Source organism: Rattus norvegicus, chromosome 6 (assembly GCF_036323735.1).
Source record: "Rattus norvegicus strain BN/NHsdMcwi chromosome 6, GRCr8, whole genome shotgun sequence".
NCBI classification, from domain to species: domain Eukaryota; kingdom Metazoa; phylum Chordata; class Mammalia; order Rodentia; family Muridae; genus Rattus; species Rattus norvegicus.
In genome coordinates, this window is record NC_086024.1 from 53,436,934 (window position 1) to 53,456,663 (window position 19,730).

Sequence of the window (19,730 nt, forward strand, 5' to 3'; positions counted from 1 at the left end):
CTTCCCCATCCTCCCCCCATTGCCGCCCTCCCCCCATAGTCTAGTTCACTGGGGGTTCAGTCTTAGCAGGACCCAGGGCTTGCCCTTCCACTGGTGCCCTTACTAGGCTATTCATTGCTACCTATGAGGTCAGAGTCCAGGGTTAGTCCATGTATAGTTTTTGGGTAGTGGCTTAGTCCTGGAAGCTCTGGTTGGTTGGCATTGTTGTTCATATGGGGTCTCAAGCCCCTTCAAGCTCTTTCAGTCCTTTCTAAGATTCCTTCAACGGGGGTCCCGTTCTCAGTTCAGTGGTTTCTGCTGGCATTCGCCTCAGTATTTGCTGTATTCTGTCTGTTAGACGGACCTCTTAAAGGATCGGTTTGCTTTGGAAGACTCTATCTGAAATATTCATTCAAACCATCACTAATTTCAACCAGAATATTCTATTGAGCAACCACAATAGTAAAGACAAAAGGAAGTAATAAGGACATAGCCACTAAGTAAAGTTCTTGTTGAGCTTAAATTCTAACTTTGGAGGTGGTAGGTGAACTCCTGTATAACGTGGTCTTGAAGTACTGATAAAGATTTAGGAAACAGAGCTGAAGATGACCCTAAGGTTCTGACCCAGCATGGACAAGACTCTGAGCTTAAGTGTGAATATAACACACACACACACACACACACACACACACAATTTAGAGAATGGATAGAATAAGGTGACAGATGGAGTATGGCAGAAGGCCATGGAGTAGAGAGGTGTTGGCATTTTAGACAGTCTCCTTGAGGGGTTGCTATGTAAATGGGAATGTGAGAGACCGGTAAGTGAGAGAAAGGAGAGAGATCGAGGTAGAGATCTGCTTGTACCAAGACTCCATGGCAGAAAGACTCTGTGTACTGGAAGAGGAACAAGAATGAAATGTAGCAAGGGGCCAGAGAACAAAGTGACACAGGCAAGAATAAAGGCAAAGTGGTCCTGTGTGGGAAACAGAAGACCCTAGGGCTCATCTACATTTAAACAAAATACATATTTGTATATCTGCTATGAGTCAGCAAAAGCATGACTGACAAAGGCATGGACAGGGTATGATGGGATCGGGAAATCTGTGAGTCAGCACAAAATGCCTGATACCTGATATCTGGAAAATCCCAAAATAAACAGTTATATAGTTTGTGTTAGAACTATTTTTGGTAGAGTGCGAGTTTTGTGTGATTCTACATCAATATGGCCTTGCTATCAGAGGCCAGGCCTTTGCCTTTGCCAGCCTGCTTTTGAGTGTTTGTAAGCCTGTAGGCCTACCACTGTGTGGCCTGTGGGTCACTGGTCTTGTGCAGCACAAATGAACTGGCATGCATCTGGATGCTTGACAATGGTTGCCTATCTAGCAGCGGCAGCCGTTATCAGGAATTGAATGCATAAAGTCTCCTTGAAGTCTCTCAACCTTCTAACCTCCATTCCTGTCATCTGAGCATGTGCATCATACACCGGGCCTGATCCAGTCTGGGCCTGGAAACCACAGCAAGGGAATACAGTTAAACCATGTTTGCTGAATATCTGCCCAAGACCAGTGCTATTGTCTCTGTTTTCTGGTACAGAGGACTGCAACAAGCAGCCACCAGAGATAGTCAAGAGCGACTGATCAGTCCATCGATGGTGCTTTGAAAGTCTTGTGGAGCTCTTTGGGTATTTAGGAAGAGCCACAACTGGACACACTCATGAAAGCAAGCCTAAAGGGCAGGCTTGGCTGTCAGCACCTTTGAATCCCCAGCTAAGCAATACTCCTTCCAGCCGACTAATGAGACTGGAGACTCGCTGTGGTGCGATGAACAACGTGCTTTTCCTACGTTTACAAGAGTGGCGTGAAGATATTTGTCAGGGAATCTTTCCGACCAAATAAAACTCTAACATCTTAGAGGAACAGAATGAGAGAGGCAGATAAGCCAGGACCCAAGGAGTTCCTTGATTTCTTACCAAACATCCCTTCCATTGTCTGGGGGAAATGATTCGAACCCCAAAAGAACCACTCCAAAGTATTTTCCTCTCAAATATGAGAAATTAGCTCAATGTGAATTCGAGAATTTTTTTCAAATGTATGCATTTATGAGATTTCTAATTCACATTTTACTTTGCTATTATGTTTTAAAAACAGTGACATTCTGTGATTTCCTCTGCTCTTTATTTTTAGCCAGATTGAAAGAGTAAATATAGTAGGGACAGCTTGCTTTCCATTCAGATCAGCTCTGATCTTTTTTTTAATTTTAACGATGTTTTCCAGGAAAAGCAGAAACGCTTGGTCAGAGGCTCCAGAGCCCCACCCAGCAGCCACTGCCACTGAGGACGTAATTACAAGTTTCAGACCAGGAAGAGAAAAGAATTGGTGACAACTGAAAACAACGTTCCTTTCTGATTCTTCTCTTCTTCCTGTTTCAATAAGATTCCTTTCTCCTTGTGTGTCTCCAGTGATGTCACCGTAAGAAGTTATCCACCCAGACTGGAGAGAGTCCTCTAGCAACAAATTGTATTTTCTCACTTAAAAAGATCATTTGTTTCCCTTCAGAGAAATCAGAGTGTATTTCAGGCATATTACTCAGAACTCTGCACTCTTTTCATGTAGAGGAAGAAAACAGTTCTGTATCCTTCCTCCTTTGTAAGAAAGAAAGAAAGAAACAAAGAAAGAAAGAAACAAAGAAAGAAAGAAAGAAAGAGAGGAAGGAAGGAAGGAAGGAAGGAAGGAAGGAAGAAAGAAAGAAAGAAAGAAAGAAAGAAAGAAAGAAAGAGAAAAAGAGAGAAAGAAAGAAAGAAGGAACGTCTACAACGTATTGGTGATTTGAGCCGGATATGGAACCTACTCGTAGATGCTAAAGGCCAGGGAAGGGCTGAGAATGAGCACAGGCTTCTTCCTGGTCAGCACATGAGGAGACAGACAGATGGAACCATGCGCTTCTATCATCGAGCCAAAGATTAAAACAAATTTTGAGTTGGAAGGAAGATTGGCTGCAGACTGAAGCTCTTTCCTTCCTGGATTCTTGCCCTTCTCTGTCTATAAACATTGGTGACGCTGAGCCCACACTGGCCCTGACCTTCTGTGTTAGTTAGTCTCACTGTGTCAACCCAACAAGCCAGGCAAGGATCTGGTGGGCCTTCCTCCTACACGGAGGCTTCCTCGCTCCTCACAGTCTCTGTTCAATACTGGTCCATTTTCCCGACTACCATGCACCACATCTGGACAGCACTTTGGGGCCAGCATCTCTGATCTCTTCAGACTTGTAAGCATGCTTCCTTTAGAACAGCCCAATTAGAGCAGTCCGAGGTAATCACACCACATGAGAAGGTTTAGGGTACGCATACCATGAAGCTTCTCTCTGCATCATCCTCTTAACACGTGCATGAATGGTGTGTGCTGGATGCCATCTCATTTAGCAGGTCCTCCTGCATCTGTCACAGCCCCACCTTCACTGACAAATGGTGTCACTTATGCCTAATACTGAATCTGTTCCATGGGTCCAGCATTTGTTCACATCCCTCAACAAGAAAGTCTCTCAGCGCTGATCCACAGAAGGCAGATCCTCTACAACACACTTTAGAGAAAAGAAACTGATCTCCTAGTGGAGAGGTCTAAAGCCCCACCTGGAGTGTGGCCACAAAGTGAAACCTTCCCAAGCTGCCCACTTGGAGCGCTAATCACCCTCCATTCACAGCCACTGTTACCAGAGCTGCACTGCCCAGTGCAGCAGTGACCACCAATTGCCACTGAGCACTTAAGATGTGGCTGATCCACAAAGAAGAAGGTATATAGTGAAGCATTAATAATTTTCAATTGAAATAGTATTTTATATGGCTTGACGTATGATTCAAAGTCAAGCAGCCATTTTTTTCTTTTGTTAAATGCAACTGCTAGACGTTCTTACGTTATACACAGGACTCATAGTTTGCTTCCTTTGGAACAAAGGATAGATGTTCTAGAGAGCTCTGGGCCTCCGTGGGGCCAGAACAGGGCCGGTGCTTCGTGTCTGTGCTAGAACTAACTAGCTAACTACCAAGTGCTGGCAGGATCTTGTCACCTCCTCAGTCATCGAGAGGGCCACAGACTTCCATTCCAAGGTGGATCAATCCAGTTCGAGTTTCCTGTCAGGTGACAAAAATGTAGCTCCAAAGACTGCTAGGACCTGAGGACAAAAGGGTGGGTGGTTTTCAGTGTACTCTGCCTCACTACTCCAAGTCACGTGCACTCTAGGTACCTGTGCAAGAAAATGAGCTCCCTTTGCACCCACTGGACGTGTCTAAGAACTCCTTGGGGAGTGTGTGGCACTGCCACACAGCGATCATGTGAGATGCCACCAAACCATGCACGTGGATAGGCAGGGTGGAATCTTTACTGCCCTCGTCTGGATTTCCTGTGACATCAGGCACAGACAATGGGAAAGCTTGCAGCCCATCAGCTGTGTGAATGAGTGCACAGGGTTTTGATTGCAGAGTTGAACGTGATCCGCAGGTCTCTCGCTGTCACTTATAAGCATCTTGCTGGCGTTTGCTTTAGGTCTTGATAACATCAGCATCAGATTGGACCCAGAGGCTGTTCCACTCGAGCCACCTCATTCTGACCTTTAAGGTACAGAAGACGGGCATGCCACCCCCTTCACAGCCAAAAATGTACCATGTTGACCCAAAATTTGGCTTCCTGGCTTCCTTGTAGAAAACAAAAAAACAAAGTAAGCCTAGACTCAAGTTTTGTCATCTGGGCTTTGTTCCTGGATTAGTTGAAAACAGAAAGCCTTGTTTGTTGTTCATGGTTAATAAAAACTTATAGCAGACAGAGATGAGGAATGTCAAGCACTGGGGTGACAGCAACAACAAGAACCAGATGGGGACAGTCACTAGGAGAAAAGGGCGGAAGTTGCAAACATTTAGAATGAAGACTGGCCCAGGGGATGACTGTTTACTGTCTTCTAAGGTCATCGAAGAGCCAGTCACTATACTCCAGCCTCTCTCTCTCTCTCTCTCTCTCTCTCTCTCTCTCTCTCTCTCTCTCTCTCTCTGTGTGTGTGTGTGTGTGTGTGTGTGTGTGTGTGTGTGTTGCTGTGCATGTGTGTGTATGTTACTGAGCATGTGTGTATGTGTTGCTGTGCATGTGTGATGTTTGTGCACATGCATGTGGAGGCCTGAGGTTTCATCTGACATCCTGACACTCACATCTCTTGTTTTGTTTTTGTTTGTGTTTTTGTTTTTGAAATAGGGCCTCTCACTGAACTGGTCCTCACCAAGCAGGCTAGGTGAAGGGCTCTGGGAGGCCAAGTATGGCAAACAAGGCTCTGGCAAGCCTTGCCCTTCCCCCACTCAGCTTTGTTAACCTGTGTTTACAAGGCAAGCACTTTGTCAACAAAGTTGCCTCCCCCACATACACATCCCATAGAATCACTTTGAATCACCCATTGAGAATCTAGCTCTTGGTCGGACTTGGGATCAGTTTACTGGTAGTAAAAAGAGAGGGAAAAAAAATAGGAGGTGAAAATGAACAGATATGAAAAAAAAATTCCAAGTCTTTACCCACAAAGAACTTAACCACCTCATCGTGGATGCAACAGATAAATGGGGATTAGAACATAAAGTGCAGAAATGGGGGTACAGTTAGAATACCAAGGAGCTTCATTAACAGGCTTTCAATCGGCATGAACCCCATAGATGGGTTTTTACGTATGCTTAAGAGTTCGCCTGAGGAAAAACATCTGAGGGAAGGAAATCCGTAACAAAATGCTGTGAAATATTGTCACTAACTTTTCCATTCATTTTTCTCTTGTTAACTATTCACACAGCAGCAGTATTTTCCAGGGGCCATTAGATTCCAAGGAAATGTGCATAGATAAATGAATATCCACTTCCTGGAGTGAGATTTAGGTCTAACGACTATAATTGTAAACTTTGAAGGATATGCATAATATGAACTTAAAATATGAAAACGTTCACGGTAGATAATCTGATCTGCTTTTGTGGGCAAGATATATAAACTTTTTCACAGACTTAGGATGCACCTGGAAAGGGCTCAAGTGTTTTCAGAAGACAACACAACTTGCAGCTTCCTCCCCTGGCACCCAAGCAGGCCAGGCCCAGGATATGGGAGACCTGGTTTGTGAATCCGGATACTCAGACACTGAATCCCAAACTGGTGTCTAGGTACCACTTCTTCCTCTGGGTTTAGTTCATTATAAATTAAACATTTTAATGTGCTTAGCTTAAATTGAAATTGTGTCGGCTGAAATGTGCTTCGAGCCACTGGTCTAAGTTGACAGGAACTGAACCGTAAACAAAAATCGTATCAGAAATCGTCCTACACAAGTGACCTCAGCCGAGGAAGCGCAGGCCTAGAACCCAACTGTGCACCAAGGCCTGCAAAAGTAACACCTGCTTCTAAGCTTTGCAAAGCAGCCATTCTGCCAGTAGCAAACCCTGGGCTGGGTGCTCCCACTGCCTGCTCAAACAGAGCTGGGAACTTCTTCAGCCCTGCCGTCACCTCGGTTCGCTTCTGACACCTGCGCAGTTGGAGGCAGCCATCCTGATGAATCACACAATCATCTCCGATGGTACTTCCTCTCAGAAAGATCCCCAGGGATAATCTAAGGCCAACACCATCTGAGAGGCAAAGCATTTTGACAAAATCAAGATCGCTGCTCTAAGAGAAAAAGGAGATAATTGTATTTAGGAACGCTGAATTTTAAAGTCACCTATGTTTGTCTTGCAGATTGTTTCTAACGGTTTGACATGGAAACCCCTTGGAGCCCATGTCCGGGGTGCGGATTGGGTTATCTTTCATTTCTTTATGCTTCTTGTCAGTAATGTTCTTTGCCGTTGTGTTTCCATGGCGTGCTGGAAGGAAAGTCACGGAAAGCACCTTGAAGCCACGACGCTCGAATGCACATTGACATGTTATATCTTCCTTTCTCCACCTCGTGATATTAACGAACTTGAGGAAAAACTTAATCAAGCTCCACACCCCTGGGGATACTTCACTTGGAAGAAACAAAATGGCTCCCTCAGTAAGGGCTGTTAGTCATCTTTACAAGATGATTGTCTGGGACGCTTAAAGCAAGAAATTGTTTTTTCTTGAGGAGTTGCTATGAATGATGAATTGTTAACCCAAGAGAGTGGCTGGCTCGCTCCTCCGGCTTTCACTCCTCTGGTACCAAATGCAGACGATAATGTGACCATTACCAAATCCTAATACCAGGACTGTATGAAAGCAAGTATCACTGAAGGAAGCCACCTGGGGCCTCTCAGTTCCTCTAAACCAACAGTTCTCAACCTGTGGCTCTTCCCCTTTCGAGGGCCAAATGACCCTTTCACAGGGGTAGCATATCAGACCTCTTCCCCGTCAGATATTTACATTACAATTCATAACAGTAGCAAAATTACAGCCATGAAGCAGCAATGAAAACAATTTTCTGGTTGGGGGTCACCACAATATTAAAGAGTCACAGCATTAGGAAGGTTGAGAACCCGTGCCCTACACAGCGGTGCTTAGATTGTGCCACCTGTGGGCATTGCTAAGTTTGTGTACAGAACTTAAACTCTAATTTCAAATTAGCACCATTATGCTTTGGTCTGTCTCCCACCATTTCTCATTATTCTCTTAGGATAAAGAGAACTTCTAGGAATGAACCACAGTTCTGCACTTAGGCTCTCGCAAAAAGGCATTAGAAGATCTGTTAAGTGAGATATCTGTAAAGCGAAAGTGGGTTTAAGAATTATCTGGTGTTGCAAAATGGGGAACCCACGTGCTATTCCTGAACTCTGAAAGGTTTGACATCACTGCAGATTGCTCTCGTCCTTGAGACTGGTCTTCGAATGCTGAAGCAATGGGACAGTTGCTTTTGTGTGTTGCTTTACTCATGCTGGAGATGAAAATCAGCATCTAGAACAATCCAAGAGCCCTTCTACTCAGCTATATACTCCAGCCCAAGAACTGGGGGTTTGTTTTTTGTTTTGGGGGGATTTTGTGTGTGTGTGTGTGCAGTGGTGTGTCTGTGCACGGAGCCATATTGGATTTGGGCCTAGCCGCTTTTTGACTGCATGGTTCAAAGTGACTCTGGGCTGTTTGGCCACAGAGACTCACCCCGAAGATGACTGCCATAAATCTTAAGATTGTTGGATAAAGCCTCTCCCATGAATTTACGGCACAGGAGTATAACATTCAAGGGATGCCTCAGCTCGAGCAGATATCAGTTATCTCCTCAGTCAACACCCAGTGTCTCCACCACCTGACCTCATCGCCTGACTTCTTTGCCTCCAGCTATCACTGCCTATACCCTCATCTCCCCCTCCTTCATATTTCACAAAGGTCACTCCCCCTACCTGAAAGCCTTAAAAGCTGCAATGTTCATTCCAATAAACGAGACCTTGACAACAGAACTTTTGCTTGGTCTCCTTCTTCTCTTCACCCCCATTTTGGCCCACAGGTAGAAAGCCTCTTCGGGACCCTGAATAACTGGGTCCCCGCTGGCGGGGACATGTCTGCTAAGCAATGTGAACTCTGTGTGTATATGTGTGTGTGTGTGTGTGTTTCTGTGTATGTATGTGTGTGTTTGTGTATATGTGTGATTGTGTGTGTTTGTTTATTTGTGTGTGGTTTGTATGTAAGTGTGTATGTATGTGTGTTTGTGTGTTGTATGTATGTTTGAAAAAGTGTATTTGTGTGTATATATGTGTGTGTTTATGTGTATATGTGTATTTGAATGTATGTATTTGTGTGTATATATTATGTGTTTACATGTGTATGTGCACATGTCTGTGTGTGGTTTTGTGTATTTGTGTATGTATGTGTATGTTTGTGTATGTATGTGATTGTATTGTATGTGTGTATGTGGTTTATGTGTGTGTATGTGTGTATGGTTTTCTGTAGATGTGTGTTTTTGCATGTGTGTATGTTTGTGTGTTTGTATATGTCTTTGTGCATTTTTTCTATATGTGTGATTATGTTTCTATTTGTGTGTGTGCTTGTGTGTGCATGTGTGTATACATGTGTTTATCTATTTGACTGTGTATATGCATTTGTGTGTGTGACTGTATATGGGTGACAGGACCTCCTATATCTGACCTCGAGCTCCATATGTACCTGAAACTGGCCTTGAACCCCAGCTCCTCTTGCCTCCAACCTCCTTAGATTGTGGATTCTGGGTACGCACAACCACACTTGGCTTCGAGCTATTTATTAGTCACAGTCTTCTCAGCCCTGGCGAGATGGCTGCCTCACCTTCCCACTCAGCCTGCTCTGGGAATAACTCGTCTCTGACTGTAAAGCATCTTATGAAAATCCAAGGGAACCTCACTTCTCCCTAGCTTCCATTCTGAACTCCCTGTTTTCCTTTATGTTCCTCACTCTACTATGCCCCATTGTGGAGATAATCTCCTGTGAGCTATGTGAAAGCATTCACCTGTCAACAAAATGATGACTAGCCAATGAGCTGAGGCAGGAAGTGGGACATCCAACGAGGGGAGAGGAATTCTGGAATTGAATCAAGGCAGGGAGAGTCACCTGAACACAGAAAGTGGGTCCATGGAGCTGGGAACTAGGTAACTAGCCATGTGGCATGACTTAGACTACATTAAACGGGATAATTGAGTTATGAACTAGGGGAAACGAATCAAAGCTATTGGTCTAGGCATTTATTCATATGTAAGAAGTCTCGTAGTAGCTATTTCAAGGAATTTATGCAAGGGTGGGAATGCCCTCAGTTACACACAATTCCTTGTGCTTCCACCCCATCCTATGCCTAATCACACTGACAGCTGCAATTTGTTGCCCCAAACTAGAATTCTATAAGCACTTACTCAACTTATGAAATTTAAGTAGTGGAAATAGTACAGGGTCACCAATGTGCAGCAAACTAAACTATTACCTTTTACGTTAGTCTCCATCTGAAGAGCTCTTCATCCTCAGAGAGTTTAATACTGTTTACTGCACAAGTGAGGTTCATGGCCGCTGTCTGTCAGCACAGTACAGAAGGCTCCAAGTGGTTGATGCAAGGACTTCTTCCAAGATTCCTGAAGGCCATTTAGTGAGGCCACAGGCAGCCGAGGGCGGGAAGCCGAGGCTCCCAGCTGCAGATGTGATGTTCTAACTGCTTCAGCTATCTCCCGTGGGAGAATTCGCTTCTCCAACTGTCACATCCCAAATCAACTATGTGCATATTGTGTGGCCAAGTTTCAGAGTGGGACAGAGTGGGACAGTGACAAAATAACCAGAGACAATCCGAGTCCAAGCATTTGGTGGCTTTAGTAACCCTGGGTTTGGTGCAGGGATCTCCACCAGCTACATAATCAGCCATCCCATGGCCTTGACCTTGAACCGTGGAAGAAAGGGGGTTCAGAGCTGAGTTGCTGGGCTGTTTACTTTAAGTAATATATGTAAGTTAACTAAGTGTTGGCTTTACTAACATGCTGCTGCCTCTGAATTTTGATGAACTTCCAAGCCACCTTTGTTATTCCACTTAATTTCCCAGATTTAGCCAAAAAAGGACATGAGGTAATGAAAGGCCCCTAGAACAGTGCTGCTTAAAAAAGAGAAGAAAGAAGAGGGGGAGGAAGAAGAGGAAGAGGGGGAAGAGGAGGAGGAGAAGGAAGGGGAAGAGGAGGAGGAGGAAGAGGAAGAGGAAGAGGAGGAGGAGGAAGAAGAAGAAGAAGAAGAAGAAGAAGAAGAAGAAGAAGAAGAAGAAGAAGAAGAAGAAGAAGAAGAAGAAGAAGCTGCCAAAATCAAGTCACAACATTCAAGGCAGAGCCAGCACAGCCTCTTTACAGAGAGAAAAAAATGAGGCAGCCAGCATAGAATCACAGACATTACCACCAAAGCAAACACCCCCTGACCCCCACCACCAGACCCCTACCACAACAGACCTTCAGGCTCTCTTGTCCTCAAGCTGAGGCTCAGCTGAAATAAAATGGCCGTCATCCTGTCATCACACTTGCAGCTCTTCCATCCAGACTGTACGTGGAAGCTGAACAGGGCTCAGCTCCAGCATCTTATGGAACATTCCAGGTGGGCGAGAGGGGGGGAGGGGGAGGCAGACAGGAAGGAAGGAAGGAAGGAAGGAAGGAAGGAAAGAAGGAAGGAAGGGAGGAAGGAAGGAAGGAAGGAAGGGAGGAAGGAAGGGAGGAAGGAAGGAAGGAAGGAGGGAGGGAGGAAGGAAGGAAGAGAGGGAGGGAGGAAGGAAGGAAGGAAAGAAGGAAGGAAGGGAGGAAGGAAGGAAGGGAGGAAGGAAGGAAGAGAGGGAGGGAGGAAGGAAGGAAGGAAAGAAGGAAGGAAGGGAGGAAGGAAGGAAGAGAGGGAGGGAGGAAGGAAGGAAGGAAAGAAGGAAGGAAGGGAGGAAGGAAGTGAGGAAGGAAGGAAGGAAGGGAGGGAGGGAGGAAGGGAGGAAGGAAGGAAGGGAGGAAGGGAGGAAGGAGGGAGGGAGGAAGGAAGGAAGAGAGGGACAGAGGAAGGGAGGGAGGAAGGAGGGAGGGAGGAAGGAAGTGAGGAAGGAAGGGAGGGAGGGAGGAAGGGAGGAAGGAAGGAAGGGAGGAAGGGAGGAAGGAGGGAGGGAGGAAGGAAGGAAGAGAGGGATGGAGGAAGGGAGGGAGGAAGGAGGGAGGGAGGAAGGAGGGAGGGAGGAAGGGAGGGAGGGAGGAAGGAAGGAAGGGAGGGAGGGAGGGAGGAAGGGAGGGAGGAAGGAAGGGAGGGAGGGAGGAAGGGAGGGAGGGAGGGAGGAAGGAAGGAAGGAAGGAAGGAAGGGAGGGAGGAAGGAAGGAAGGAAGGAAGGGAGGGAGGGAGGGAGGAAGGAAGGAAGGGAGGAAGGGAGGAAGGGAGGGAGGGAGGGAGGAAAGGAAGGAAGGAAGGGAGGGAGGAAGGAAGGAAGGGAGAGAGGGAGGGAAGGAGGGAAGGGAGGGAGGAAGGAAGGAAGGGAGAGAGGGAGGGAAGGAGGGAAGGGAGGGAGGAAAGGAAGGGAAAGGAAGAAAGGGAAAGGAAGAAAGGAAGGGAGGAAGGGAGGGAGGAAGGAGGGAGGGAAGGGAATCAAGTTTACAAAGCACAAATGAGTAAAAGTAGTTTTGACTGACCCCCAGCACACAGACTGCGGTTGTGGCTTCCAGATAACCAGGACTTTGTTTGTATGATAACTGCATACTAAACATTCAAAGAACATTTTCTAGAGCGTCTGTGAACAGACTCAGTATAAGGTCTTGGAGAGCACCAGTTCAGGCCCCAGTATTCTTGGTTTAACCATGAATCAGAGAGCAAGGTGGAAAAGCGCCCAAGGAACAGAGCAGTACAAGACCGAGACACTCTGGCACCATGCTGTCCTTTCTCAGCCTGCAGTCACTTTGACATGGCTGTCAAAGTGGTATGTCGCAAGCAGAGGCCTCAGCCAGGTGTGCGTGGGCATAGAGGGCCAGCACTGTGACCAACCCAGACCCCTTTTCAAGTATGTTTTCTATAGGGACCCCCTCAAGAGCATCTCACATCCTTACCTGTGTCTTTGTGAGGGCTCAACCTCACCTTGCCTTGCCTTTTCCCTTTGGCTGAGCAGATTCTAGCCTAAACTTACTGGAGCTGCTTCCGCATGCGTGCTTAACTGGGTCGACAAAATCCCTTGTGGGAGACGGCGTACAAAACCATTTCTTCTCTAGGAGTGTTTCTTTCTCAAACGAATGGAGCCAAATGATCTTGGATGTGCCTAAGAGTCTTGCAGCAAGGCAGGGTTGTAGATTTTGGATCTTCCCAGAGGAGTTGATAGCTTAAGATTTTCCATGAAAATCATCTTAGGGAAATAGGGAAAGTGGCCAAAGCATTTGACTGATTATAGACAATTCAATTTTGCTGTTATGATGAATTAGACTGGGTATCACCTGGATGCTTTAAAAATAAAATGTTATAAAATCTTTGGGGGCAGGCAGGGAGGCTGGAGAGTGAACCTAGGGCTTCTCACATGCTAGGCAAATGCTCTAACCTTTGTGTCATTGTCTTAAAGTTTTGGGGTTTTTTGTTTGTTTTTCATTTTTGAGACAGGTCTTGCTAAACTTTCCAAGTCAGTCTTAAAGTCATTCTTCAGGCCAGGAGGGTCTTGAAGTTGTGACCAGGCCCAGGTAAAGTTGTTTATTTTAATTACAACCTTTAAAAATGTGCTTGCTCTAGTGTTTACAAAATGATAACCTGCATCTATGTCCTGCTTTATCAAATGCAAGTAACTTATCCTGATGCCCTTAGGAATTCTATATATAACATGCATGTTGTGCATGCCCAGGTGCCTGTCTGCCCCACAATGAGTACTCTATATGCCCCAGGTGCCTGTCTGTCCCACAATGGGTACTGTGAATGCCCAGGTGCCTGTCTGCCCCACAGTGGGTACTGTGAATGCCCAGGTGCCTGTCTGCCCCACAGTGGGTACTGTGAATGCCCAGGTGCCTGTCTGCCCCACAGTGGGGCTGTGCATGCCCAGGTGCCTGTCTACCCCACAATGAGTACTCTACATGCCCCAGGTGCCTGTCTGCCCCACAGTGGGTACTGTGAATGCCCAGGTGCCTGTCTGTCCCATTGTGGGTGGTGTCCATGCCCTAGGAGCCTTTCATGACCCTTTCAAAATTGGCATAAAGAAAGAGATTTCCAGAAAATATATTTTAAGAAAATTCACCTAAGTATTCTGAAATAAGTATCTTAAAATTCCCACATATCTGTTCATGCTAGAACAGAGGAGGCTGCCAGAGCCCTTTTCCATCACTTCCTGTCTTATTCCCTTGATTCCCTTGAGACAGGGTAGCCAGCAAACCATAGCAACCCCCATCTACACAAACACACACACACACACACACACACACACACACTCAAATGCACCACACACACATTCAAATGCACCACACACACATACTATACATATAACACATACCATATACATACAGGACACACAACACATACAACACATACAACACACATACCACCCATGCCTCACACTCATCACATACACACACACACACACACACACACACACACACACACACACATGCTTGTGTGTCCCCACTCATTACTCTTTAATGGTTTAAAAGCTATTTGCCTATAAAAGGAGACAGCAACTGTCTTGGGTAGAATCTGGGAAATACAAATATTTTAAAACAGTTCGGTGATTTGTAAATAGTAAACTGAATGTTTAAAATAGTTGAACTAAGTTTATCCCTTAATGAGTAGATGATATTAGCTTGATAAAACATTGAGGAGGGCAAAGAAAGAAATCCAATACCCCCAAAAGGAAATGGAAAAGCCATTTTTTACAAACAAGTTTCCTCGAGGGAAGCAGATGAGAGCGTTGTGACCAGCCTCCACCGTGATACTCCTCGGTGTGTCCATTCACCTCACTGTGTTTGTTGTGTGTACCATGCTTGCATAACTTGCTTTTCAGCTGCCCACAATTGAGCCTAAATATTTATAGAAACCAATTTCAGTCATAAACATTAGATATTTTTAATTCTTCTGCAATTAAGATACAGATAAATCTGATACAAAGATTTGTCGGCTTTAATTTAGTTTGCTAGAATTAAATTGTGCGACATTAAGGCTTTTGGGGGACTTCCAAAGACTCAGACGTTAGGTCATTTCAAAATAGAGTCATTACCCACTTGGCCCATCCAAAAGACTACTTCTGTGCATAACTGAGCTACACTCTACAACTCCATGCCGACCCTCTGTGTAGGACCCAAATAAAGACTTCCCCCTCTGGCTACTTTTTAGATGGATATAGTTTTATTCTTTCCTTTCTGGAAGCAACTGGTTTTGATTAGGAAAAAAATGTTTTCTTTATAATCCCTTCCAAAGTAAACAGAACTCAATGTTGTTCATCCATAAGAGTTTTGTCACTAGTCACAATCCCATAATAAGCAATAAAAACTTGAGAGATTCTGACAGACAACCCAGCACTTGTTTTAATGACACCAAATGACTGGCCTGACTAGAGTACCCCATCCCACCCTGAACTCCCTAAACTACTTGGTATTGTATAGACAGAACTTTAGATTGGAGGGTTTTATTCTGCTTGATCCAAAGGAAAACTCTGTACATGTTACAGCATCTCATGGGGGAACTTGTTTGCAAGGAACCATATTCTAATTTCAATTTGGGGGGTACTATTAAACCTGAAAATCTTGAGGAGAAAGACACATCCACAACTGTCCGATTAAAGCAAGCTTTATTTAATTCTGGCCAAGTCCATGCCTGGGACTCCCAGAGAATGACAATGGACTGTTCGTCAGGTGCTCAGAAAGGCAGAACCTATAAGGTTATGGTTCTTTCCTCTATGGTCCAATGGGGCAAGCATATGTGCCTCCCACCTACATGTGAACAGCACATCCTGTGCAGTTGGAGCAACCAACCTTGTTTACAGGAGTGAAAACATGTGACTCACTGTCTTACATGAACAATGGCCCCAGCATTCCAGGAGGTTATCTGTCCTTGGGCAAGTGGGGCTTACAGACTAACTTTTGTCCTTTCAGGAGCTAGATTTCTTTTTGTCCCTCCTCCAATGCATTATCAAGTTAATATCATCTAGTTGTTATGGAATAAATTTTATTCAAGTACTTCAAATGTTTAGCTTACGATTTCCAAGAAGGTGGATTCTTTTTCTTTTAAATGTTACTGCATCCCTAAAAGCAGAACCCTTCAGAAGCACAGCAGGAGTTCTTGGTGGTGACCTGATGCCGAGCAACATAGTGGCCCTTCATCCCAAAGCAATAAATGCTGCTTGCCCTAGCCGCCTGACAGCCCACTCCTGAGGGGGCCACACTACAACGGTCAGGGTGTCTTCCCTCCCTTAGTCAAGCTCGCCCCGCAGAGTGTCTCTCCACTTGTTAGTACAGTTGGTGCACCCAGTGTCGCTGTCCATGGGGTACCTCTTCCTTGACTTATCCATGGTTTTAAAGTTGATGCTTTTGCTCATTTATCCTATTTTCCAGAATCTCTTCATGTATACTTTGGCCTCGCCAACAGAATTCTATAAAAAGAAAACAAGGATTTGGCTATGTCTATGTTTCCTTTCTTTCTCTCTTGTAGATGTTTCAAGAAAAATAAAAGAGAACTTCGGGCTGTCCTTTGATGTGCTGTTTCTGTGGCATGAAGGATGGACGTCTCTTTTACTGTGTTTCAGAGACTGGGCACATCCTCCCTTCCTTCCTCACTCCGTTAGGAGAAAACAAGCTGTCATCACAGTCACTTCCATCTGCTGGACTTAGTTTCATTTTTAGAGTTTTCCTTCTTTTTGCCCTTTTATTGAAAATAGATTTTTTTTGTTCATACAATATATTCTCATTATGGTTTCTTTTCCTTCTTCTCCTACCAATCCCTCCCACCTTCTCTTCTAACCATATTCACTTATTTTCTGTCTCTCTTTGGAAAACAAACAGGCTTCTGAGCGATAATAATATAATTAATATAATATAATATAATACAAGCAAATCAGAATAGAACAAAACAAACCGAAGGAGAAAAGCCCAAGACAAGGCACAAGAAACAGATGCAGAAACAGACCACTTGTTCACACACTCAGGAATCCCATAAAAACACATGACCAAAAGCCATAATATACCTGCAAAAGGACCTGTAGGGTTAAAAAAAAAAGCATACAAATTAAAATTAAAAAAATTGAAAAGATCTGACAGGATATATTATGAGACAGGGAACTCCGAAGATGCTATAAAGATTATTTTTGGTTGACCATCTACAACTGGGCATGTGGCCCACTCTTAAGATTTGTTTCCCCATAGAGAGGCAAAGATTAAAACAGACACAGAAGGAACACCCATTCAGAGCCTGCCCCACATGTGGCCCATACATATACAGCCACCCAATTAGACAAGATGGATGAAGCAAAGAAGTGCAGACCGACAGGAGCCGGATGTAGATCTCTCCTGAGAGACACAGCCAGAATACAGCAAATACAGAGGCGAATGCCAGCAGCAAACCACTGAACTGAGAATAGGACCCCCATTGAAGGAATCAGAGAAAGAACTGGAAGAGCTTGAAGGGGCTCGAGACCCCATATGTACAACAATGCCAAGCAACCAGAGCTTCCAGGGACTAAGCCACTACCTAAAGACTATACATGGATTGACCCTGGACTCTGACCTCATAGGTAGCAATGAATATCCTAGTAAGAGCACCAGTGGAAGGGGAAGCCCTGGGTCCTGCTAAGACTGAACCCCCAGTGAACTAGATTGTTGGGGGGAGGGCGGCAAGGGGGGGAGGATGGGGAGGGGAACACCCATAAGGGAGGGGAGGGGGGAGGGGGATGTTTGCCCGGAAACCGGGAAAGGGAATAACACTCGAAATGTATATAAGAAATACTCAAGTTAATAAGAAAAAAGATTGAATTTTAATAAAAAACAACAGTTTAAGCAAAACTGAAGGAGAACACAGGCTCGTACAGTTCAGAGCAATTGAGAATGTGGGTTCATCTTCAGCCAAAAGAAATTCTGACCTCTGGTTGAATGAATAAACGAACAGAAGAGGGTTGTGGAAGGAGGAGGCTACAAATGTGCACATTAAAGGGCATTTCAGAAGTTATAATAAAATAACTATTTCAATCTTTAAAAAAAAAAAGATTTGTTTCCCCAGCAAGAGACTCTCTGAGAGAAAACTAAATTTTCATTTGCATGTGGTTATCAGGTGGAGATAGCTTCTGGGTCAGAGAGGGGAACACGTGTCCGCTTCTTTCATATCTAGGACCCCAGCCGGTACAGACCTGTGCAGACCCTGTGCATGCCGCTGTCTCTGTGAGCTGACACCTGCGTTAGCCATGCTGTGTTTAGGTCTTGTTCCCTTGGTGTCCTCCGTCCCCTCTGGTTCTTCCACCCTTTCCACCTCCTCTTCTACAGGGTTCTCTGTGCCCTGCAGTGATTTGATGGAGACATCTCATTTAGGGCTGAACGTTCCAAGGTCTCCACTCTCCACATATTGTCTGGCTATGGGTCCCTGCGTTTGTTCCAATCCGCTGCAGGAGGAAGCTCTCTAATGATGTCTGAACAAGGTTCTGCTCTTAGCAGTATAGAGGAAAGGCATTAGGAGTTGTTTTATTGTTACATCCCTTTAGCAGAACAGTAGCATTTGATTTTCCACTAGGTCCCTAGGCTATCTAGTCTTAAGTTCTTGGTCACTCAAGCAGTGTAGGATATGGGATCTACCTCAGGAGTGGGCCTTACATCAAACCAGATGCTGTTAGTTACTCCAACGAGCCTTGTGCCATCACTGCATTAGCACATCTTCCAGGTAGGACATGGTTGTAGACTGAAGAGTCCTCAGTGGGGTTGGTGTTTACATCCTCATTTGGTAGCATTCAAAGCATCTTCTCATGCCATGAACACTAGCCCAAAGGGTAATGACTCTAGGTAGTGTGGGTGTTGTCTTCATCAAAAGGGCCTTGCAATAGGTTTGTGGAGAGCAACCAATAACCTTGGCAACAGCCAGGGTTACTAGGAGTTCCCATGGACTCTGGCCAGTAATGTACTGAGATACAACCCATTCTCAGTACTAGAAGCTTCATTTGGTGATCAGAAATGTCCACTTGGGGCTGGCTCTGTTTCACACACTATTCATCAAATTCATTTAGGTACCTTTCATATTTGTATGTATTTTAGGAAGTGTCTATTGTATTAGATTTCCATTCTGCCAGTCAAATGGCCCTTGATCTTAGCTGTCTGTCCACTATTCCCTCCCTCGTCAATTCTCCAGTTCCAGTCTACACCCTGTCCATATAACTATGTATTTACCTCTCTAGGGAGATCTATTTCTTCCTCGTGGTCCTTTATGTACATACTCTATATGTAACTTTTGTGGTTCTGTAAATTACAACATTGACTCAACAGCTAATATCCAGATATAAGCAAATGCATACCATATTTGTCTTTTTGAGTGTGGATTTTCTTTTTTCTTTTTCTTTCTTTTTTTTTTTTTTTTTTTTTTGCTAGCTCCATTTGTTTCCTGCAAATTTCATTATTTCATTTTTAACAGCTAAGTAATGCGCTGTTACGTAAATGTGTTATGTTATCTATATGTGTTCATTTCTTGAGGGACATCCAGGTTGATTCTAATTTCTAGCTCTTTTGAATAGAAAAGTAGTGAATATGGCTGAGCAAACGTGTCTGTATGGTAGAATGACATGTCCTTTGGATATATACCCAAAAGTGGTACAGCTAGATAACGGAGGACATAGATTCCTGAAGAACTGCCATGGGGATTTCCATAGTAGCACCGTACAAGTTTGCATTTCCTCCAGCAGTGGATAAGTGTTGTCCTTACTCCTCACTTCCGAGACTTCTGATGGGCGTAAGGTGGAATCTCGGAGTAGCTCGCATTTCCCTGATGACTGCGGAAGCTGAACATCTGTGAAGGGTTTCTCAGCCATTTGAGTTTTCTCTCTTGAGAATTCTTGGTTTAGATCTGTTTTGACCCCATTTTTAAATTGAGTCATTTTGTTTTCTTGATATCCAGATTTGTGTAGTTGATGGGGGGCAGGGGGTACTCTTTTCCTGTTCTGTAGGCTGCTGCTTTGTCCAAGTGGCAGTGTCCTTTGCTTTGCAGAAACTTTTCATTTTCACGAGGCCCCATTTATTAATGGTTGGTCTTCATGCCTGTGCTAAAGGTATTCTGCTTGGAAAGTCTTTTCCTGTTCCAATGAGTCCCAGGCTCTTCCCCACTTTCTCTTCTATCGGATTCAGTATATCTGGTTTTATTTGGGGATCTTTAAACGATTTGGAGTTG

The 19,730-nt window shown here is 44.6% G+C and overlaps 1 pseudogene; it reads left to right on the forward strand.

The window, feature by feature from the left end:
- Lamb2-ps1 (laminin subunit beta 2, pseudogene 1) overlaps positions 1-19,730 on the forward strand; it is a 114,113-nt pseudogene that overhangs the window by 12,052 nt on the left and 82,331 nt on the right.